Here is an 8,098-nt window from a genome sequence, read left to right on the forward strand (position 1 = left end):
GAGGCGCCTGTAGTCGCCGCAAGGTCTCCAGGACCCGTCCGGCTTTTTAACCATGTGCAGGGGTGATGCCCAGGGGCTCGATGCTTTCTTACAGATACCCATGCGTTCCATATCCTCGAAGGCGCGTTTGGCATCCTTCAGTTTCTGAGGCGGGAGGCGGCGGAATTTGGCGTGAGTGGGAGGTCCTGTCGTTGTGATGTGGTGGTAGATACCATGCTTGGACGGGGAACCTGGCGAGTGTCGGAGCTCGGGCTTGAAAACCTCGGGAAACTCTCGTAGGAGGTCGGCGTAGGGGTGCGTCGTTACGGCGGATACGGACATTGTTGCAGGGCCATGTTCTAGGGCGCGAGACTGGCAGGTTCCCGTGTCGATGAGACATCTGTTAGCGACATCGACGAGGAGTCCATGGTGGGCGAGGAAATCCGCACCGAGGAGGGGGCGATTGACGTCGGCGATAGCGAAGGGCCAAGAATACGAACGGCCCATGATAGATATCTTGAGGGTCTTGATTCCATAGCACCGTATGGGAGATCCGTTGGCGGCGATGAGTGAGGGAGCATTTTTGTCGGGACCACGGTCTAGGTCGGACTTCGAAGGAGGGAACTCTGACTGCATTGCGCCGGTGTCCACCATGAGTCTACGGTTGGAAATGGTATCGAGGATTGAGAAACTAATCTTGTTATGGTTAACTGCAGCTGCGATGGTGGCAGGTGGATGCTTCTGGCGTCATCTTCTAGGGAAACTGCATGGTGCTCTACATTTCTTGGTGTCACTGCCGAACTGTTGGTGGTAGAAGCGCCATGCCGGGTTAGGCCTAGGGTTCGGTCGCGTCGGTTGTGGTGGTTTCTTTCTTGATAGAATGTTGATCTCGTCGTCCTCGAGGGCCATTGCCGAGGAGTCTATGGAAGAGCAGCTGCTGAAGGAGGAGAACGGAGGCGGTGTTGACGATGATGCTCCGAGGCGAGATGCTTTGGAGGCCTCGTGGAGCTTCTGAGCCTTCGACAGGAGTTCGTTCATCGGGAGCGTGTTGGCGTCTGTCAATTGGGCCCGTACGTCCTGTGGTAGGCGTCGAAGAAAGATCTCGCGAGATAAGCTAATCTCACGTCGTCGGCCGTTGCTGTCTGTTTCGGGGAGCATAAGCAGGCCGGTTAGCTCGTCCCACGCCTCGACAGGAGAGGTGTCACCCATGGGCTTGCCGGCGAGGTCCAGTACTTTCTGTGCCCTTGCTGAGATGGAGAGGGAGTAGATACCGATGAGTTTCGTTCTGAGGTCGTCGTATGAAACTTGGCCGGCCTGGGCGTCGAGCCATGGGGAAATCTTGTCGAATACTTCTTCAGGTATGGAGGTGAGAACGATGTCAGCCTTGGCGCAGGAGTCGCTGAGTCTAGCGACGCGGAAGAGTACGTCCGCTCTCAGGAACCAGGAAGCGGTGTTGTTTTGAGAAAAGGGCGGCAGTTTGACTTTGGGCGTGGAGGCGAGGCCGTTGGGTGCGATAGGCGTGTTGCTTCCTGCATCGTGGCCAGACGACGAGTTGGCGAAGAGGTGAGAAGTTGATATGTCGGTTAAGCTCATCCTACTGCCTTACGTTCACCGAAGTGTGGGAGAACCAAAGGCAGGTTCGTGCCTAAGGTAACGGAGTATGTAGAAGGTAGCACGGCCGTAATAAGTCTGTTAATGGCAAAGCCAAAACCGCTGATGCTACTTTCAACTCCGGAGTCACCAGTTGTAAGGACAGTGAGACAAGCGTCACCAAGATCAACTGATACTTTATTTGAATGTGCACGAAAATATATTACAAGGTGCGGACGGAAACGTAGGATGACGTTGGCGCCAAGTCAGATTGAAGTGCCCGCCAAAATATATGTGTTTTCTTACACTTACAAATATATGAATTATGGGTTAACAAAAACATGTTATGAAACGATACATATATCAAAATGTAGCTCTGGTAGAGCGGAATATATATACATATGACACCACAGTGTGGCGAAGAGAGAATTTAAATAAATAAGTAGTTTGTCGATTTTCTGGACGACGAAGGGATCGGTGTCCTTACAGTACAACTTAAGAAATTACAAAACATGACAAACAGAGGCGCAAGAGTGATGAAAGGTGTCCCACCTAGAGAAAAGATCATCCCTATACTAATTGATTTACACTAGCTGTCAATTAAAACGAGAATTCAATTCAAAATATGTACAATAACTCACCAAGTTATCAGAACCGGTCGACCAAAATATCAAAGAGAATTGCTACATATTGCACAGCCAACAAATTGTGTTGGCACGAGAGTAGTTACAGATGGTTTCCAACTATTGGAACCTAAATATATGTCGATTGTAGGCCCCAGAGCCTTTAAATTTGCGGCCCCGGTGCCCGGGACTATACAATAAGCTCCCACGACATCCGAATGATTGAAGATATTAAGGCTTTCAAAAGGAATCTGGAGGCTTTCTTATTCTGTGAGTCGTTAGACAGTGATAATTTAAGAGTAAATAAACAATATGTGATATGAAATGTTGAATATTCTGAACTAACGAAATAAAATGACAGCGGAGGTCCTGTAGAGTGGGGTTCCCTTGCTGTATGGAACCGGAAAAACAGCCGTCAAAGTAAAGTTAATGTTGTTTTGTAAAGACTGTATTTGATGCAACTTTTATTTTTAGCAAATTAATAGAGAAACCACAGGAGGCTGTTTTAAATAAAAATCATTGTAAAATATTTTGAAAAGTTTGTGAGATATTTGCACTATATAAACAATATCAATGGAACGGGGAGCATGGATATTGTTTGACGACTTAAAGTTCATTGGGGTGACTGAATAAGCACTGGAAATTTTGCTAAGATACTTAACGAACAGGAAGACTATTGTAGAAGTTTTGGGAAACCGATTCAGTGAGAGAATTCTTATGAAAGGTGTACCACAAGGTAGTGTTTGGGCCCTATCTTGTTCAACATATATACTATTGAGCTATCATACATCTTGAAAAAACAAAAAGTGGGCTTTAAACTATATGCAGATGATACTTAGTTCTACCTTTCAATTTCAGCAACATAAGATACAAAGAAGAAAATTGATGAGATAATGACTGAAATAAAAACATGGATGCAGAGGAAAAAGCTTAAATTAAATGATGATAAAACAGAATGTATGTTTTTTTTTTTGGCACAAATGTGGCTTTGAAGAATTACCAGTTATTTCAAAGTATAAAAACTGGTGACCCTGATGTTTGGAAAGAAATTATTTTCTCACACCAAAGGCCCGCCTGAACAGATTCTTAGTGTCTGATGGAGGGCGAGAAATAAACCCCTAAAAGTAAAAGTAAAAGTAAGAATAAAAGGTATCAAGCCTATTGGGGTGGAGTGAAAATATCCTTCATTCCATTCCGTGAAGAAGTTAACATTTACTAACAATCAAACAGACTAACATTTAAATTATATAAACTAGATTGATTAGTTCTAATGTTTTATTTTGTATCATATTTACAGTGGGGTAAAATGTCTCCAAAAATTGAGCCAGATCTCCTACTAAGAATAGAAGAAGAAGAAGAACATCAACAACTCCCAACCCAACAGACCTGAAGTACTGTTTACGATTAGGGAATTTGACAGTTGACACTTCATACCAGAAAGACTCGTGAGTTTTATTTTCTCTAGTGATTCGTGTATAATTGGGTTATTAAGTATTAAGGGTTACCATTAAATTATGTTTATGATTTTAGACTTTCAGAGGAATATCTGGAAATGACAGACGAATAAGGGTAGGTCGAAAATCTCACCGGATATAGATAGCTCCGCCAAATTATCCCCATAGAATACCGTAGGTCAGGCTGATATCAAACTTTTAGTTTATAGTGGAGAAATAGATCAGGGGCGACATGCAGTTGGTTGGGACAGGCGTAAGCTTTGTAATTGTCAAATCGATTTGCTTTATGGGAAATTTTTTCATTATTGTCGGAAATGCGATATTGTGAAGGGTATTTTTGTAGTGAATTACAGGACAATGTAACCTAGGAAAAAAACTACTTTCTTATAGAAAAAAATACGCTCTCTTCAAAAATGACACTCGTTTCCGTCGCAAATGAATAGTTTCAGAAATATATATACATCTATATCCTACGATATTGGGGGACCCCCAGTGGGAACTCGGGGTTTTGGGTGGGGAAAACATACTGGGGAAACGATATATAATTGTTTTCCTATAGTAAAATAACGTGAATTAACCGAATTTGATGTTCATTTCAATCGGAAACAAACAGATCAACCAATTCGGATAACTTTGAGTTGCACGGTGTCACTTCTCTTACGAACGAACGATAACATTAGCAACGTTACCAATAATACACAGTGTTACCAACGTTGACGTATGGGTTACCAACGGCACGCTGACATTACTAAAGATAGTAATGATAGATATTTCCATATGTATTTTAAATAATTTCTCCATATAAGTTTTACTCAATATATAAAAAGTACAAAAAGGGCACAGAACCTAACAAACCCACCTAACCTAGCCTAGTAGTATGACAGGTCACAAAATAACATTTGATCTACATCGGACGTTGGCAGCACTGGTTACTGTATTTTTTCATGACACAATCTTTGTAACGGCACCTCCAAAGTTTATCCAGATATACTGTTTTGTATTTTCCTCCGGTTGTTATAATTTCAAGAAGGTAATGTATAGAGAAGAAAAGGCTTGTTTTATGATTATATATCAATTCCCCAGTATGTTTTCCCCACCCAAAACCCCGAGTTCCCACTGGGGTCCCCCATTATTGGAGGATAAAGATGTATATATATTTCTGAAACTATTAATTTGCGACGGGAACGAGTGTCATTTTTGAAGAGAGCGTAATTTTTTCTATAAGAAAAAGTAGTTGTTTTCCTAGGTTACATTGCCCTGTAATACACTACAATGAAACCTTGTGAAGTTAGTTTTATGATTTACAAAATATGGTTTTGACTTACCTTGCCAGGAGTAAAGCCAGTTGGGACGCAAACTCAGGGTTAAGACTTGATCTTAAAGTAAGGGTAAAGTTTTACAAGTCTACAGGGTATCATTTCAAACAGAAAATATATGTTTTTCTGTAGCAAATAACGTGATTTAACCGAAGTTGACCTTCATTTCAACTGCAAACAAACAGAACAACCAGTTCAACTAACTGTTGTTGTTGCGATTGAAATGAAGGTGAAAACCGGTTAAATTTGGCTATTTAGTAGAGGAAAACATATATTTTCTGTTAAATGTTTAAATATAATAGCTCTCGTATGTGTTGGCAAGCGGTAAAGTTGAGCTGTGCACGCTAACATTAGTAACGCTAAATATAATGGTTCTTGCTCCAAAACTGGCTCGCTTCGCTCGCAGGAAAACAAAACATCAAGCTTGTATGTATTGGCAAGCAGTAATGTTGAGCTGCACACGCTAAGAAAATAGTAAAGCTAACATTAAAATTAAAGAAATTAATGACTTTTATGACCGGGACAACGAAGATTGTGGGTCATCGGGGTGTTGTGACTGTGACGACTTAACTTCAGGTAATAGACGTGAATATCTTTCCTCTATGATAGCCATGAACGGCACTTGGGACATAGTAAACATTGGGGTATTACATTATGAGATTTAAGAAAATTATCAACATTGGATGACGTATCAAAGAATTCACCATGAAATTTAGGAAATGCTTTTAAGTACGGAATATTGCAGCCGCTACAAGTTTCTATAATTTCCATCGTAGAATACGCAAAAAGACCTCACTTGAACTAACAAAGACCTGACTTCGACAAAGGTTTCTACGGAAAAGGATTTGTTGGAATGGGTATGGAGAGACCACTTGAAAAGATAAGGGAAGGGGGTTGGGAAATATTAACTCCACTGTGCAAACTTCCCATATGTATGGGTTCGTGATTGTTTAACGTAAAAACAACGGAGTCTAGAGAGTAAACATGAATGAATTAGGATGTGAAACTTGTCCAGAGTAAGTATTTATGTGAAATTTGGTCGTGACAAGGTAATAACAAAATGCATAAAGGAATAATTGCAAGATAAAATGGAGTGTATAATAATTAAATAATATTTAATAGGAATATAATATGGAGTGTATAATAAATAAGTAATATTCAATGAGAATATAAAATGAGGTGATTTTTAAATATTTAACTTAGCCGGTGAATATATAATAGCTGACGTCTCCGGCGGCTCGACAGAAAAACACAAAAACTCGCGAGCGATCGCTATGAAGGTTGCGGGTGTGCCCACCAGCGCCAACTATCGGCCAGATACCGCATATACATGTAAACAGCTCCAGTTCTTCTCTGTCGGTCTGATCGACAAGTTGATTCCATTACTCGCTGTTAACCTGGAGTTTTTCAACAGTCTTGGTGAAGTACTTCTTTTTGGTTTGAGCTTTCGCAGTGCAGGTGTTTTATCTTCAATAAACTCTTGAACTCTTTTTGGATAGATTTAATTGTTGATGACTTTGGATTGTTTTTGGACTTTCTATGACTTTTCAAAATGGCTGACCCTTCTCCAATTCCTAAATTTCGTAAATGTAATGCTAGGGATTGTAACAAACGTCTTCCAAAGGCCTCTCTCGACCCACATACTGTGTGTTCTAATTGTCGGGGTAAAACCTGTCAATTAGGAGATCGGTGTGATGAGTGCGTGGTACTTTCGGAATTCGACTGGCTAGAGTTTGATAAGTATTCTCGTAAGCTAGAGAGAGATAGGGTGAGGAGAAGTTCCTCTAGATCGTTAGAATTTTCCTCCTCCCATACCCCTGAACCTAATCCTTCCCCAGTAGTAGTTGTGCCTGAACCCTCTACTAGCACTCATGAACCATCAATGCGGGATATGTTACGTGCCATTCAAGCTTTGGGCGAGAGAGTTGAATCGTTAGCTACGGACCGTAATCAACTCATGGCGGATGTAAAAGAGTTAAAGTGTCAGAGTGCCACATTAGAAAATCGTGGGGAGAAAGTGATTAGTGCGCAAAGTGTTATCAGTGTTGCGACCGAGGGTTCGTCTGTTCGTGCCTGTCGTTCGCCTAGTCCGAGACCTCTTGCAAGCTCCCATGCCCCAGGGAGAAGTAATGTCGTAGGACTTATGGGTTCGAGAGGCTTTAACCAACGAACAGACGTTCCCTCTATGGTTTCAGGCGTGTCTCGTCAAGACCGCCCCTACCATAAGACGAGCGAGGCGATTTTCTCCTCGTCATCCGAAGGCTTCTCGCGTAAGAAACCGTGGAGCAAGGTTTCGAGACCCTTAAAGCGAAAGTCAGTCCCTTCAGGACAGGTCCAGCGTCCTGGTTGTAGCCATTGGGACAGCTCTGACCCTGTGCAGTCATCGGAAGACTGCTCGCCGCCTAAACAGAAGCGTAACACAGGCTCCGAGAGTCTTAGTGTAGGCAATGTTTTGCAGTCACAGACGTTACCCTTGTCTCGAACCGCACCCATTCCCGTTGATCCTAAATGGGTTGTACTGCAAGACATGCAGAATAAGCTTGCCTCTCTTATGGAGGACTATACTGCTGAGCAGGTTCAGGATGATCCTCGCCGCTTAGATGATCGAGATCCTGGCCTTCAGCCGCCCAAACGAGCCTTTGCTCGTCCTGTTGACGTTGACGTTACAAAGTCACGTCAGTCACGTGTCGTAGAGCCTCATTCGATACAGTCCCGTGTTGACTTTCAGCCGCTTGTGGACGTTCAGCCGCTGCCGCATGCTCGTGTTGACGTTCAGGACGTTCGCCAACCAGCGAAGTTGACTTGTTTTGACGTTGAGCGTCAAGCACCGCAGTCAAGAGTTGTTTTGACTGCTCCTGTTGTTGTTGCTAGTCAGTCCGTTAAGCAGTTACATGACGTAGCGTCCTGGACTGCTACTGATGCTCCTGTGCGTGTGGACTCTGCTTGTCAAGCATTGCCACCAAGGCAGGTCTCTCCCTTGCTTGAGACTCATCAGTTGTCGGACGAGGCTCCTTCAGATGAGGACGTTGCTGATCCTCATCCTGATGATAATCCTTCAGATGTAGATGAACCTAAGGCTGTTCCTCCTTCGATGGATTTTAAGAAGATCATGATGATTTTCAAGGATCTTTTTCCA

This window comes from Palaemon carinicauda, chromosome 18 (genome assembly GCF_036898095.1).
Source record: "Palaemon carinicauda isolate YSFRI2023 chromosome 18, ASM3689809v2, whole genome shotgun sequence".
Classification (NCBI taxonomy): domain Eukaryota; kingdom Metazoa; phylum Arthropoda; class Malacostraca; order Decapoda; family Palaemonidae; genus Palaemon; species Palaemon carinicauda.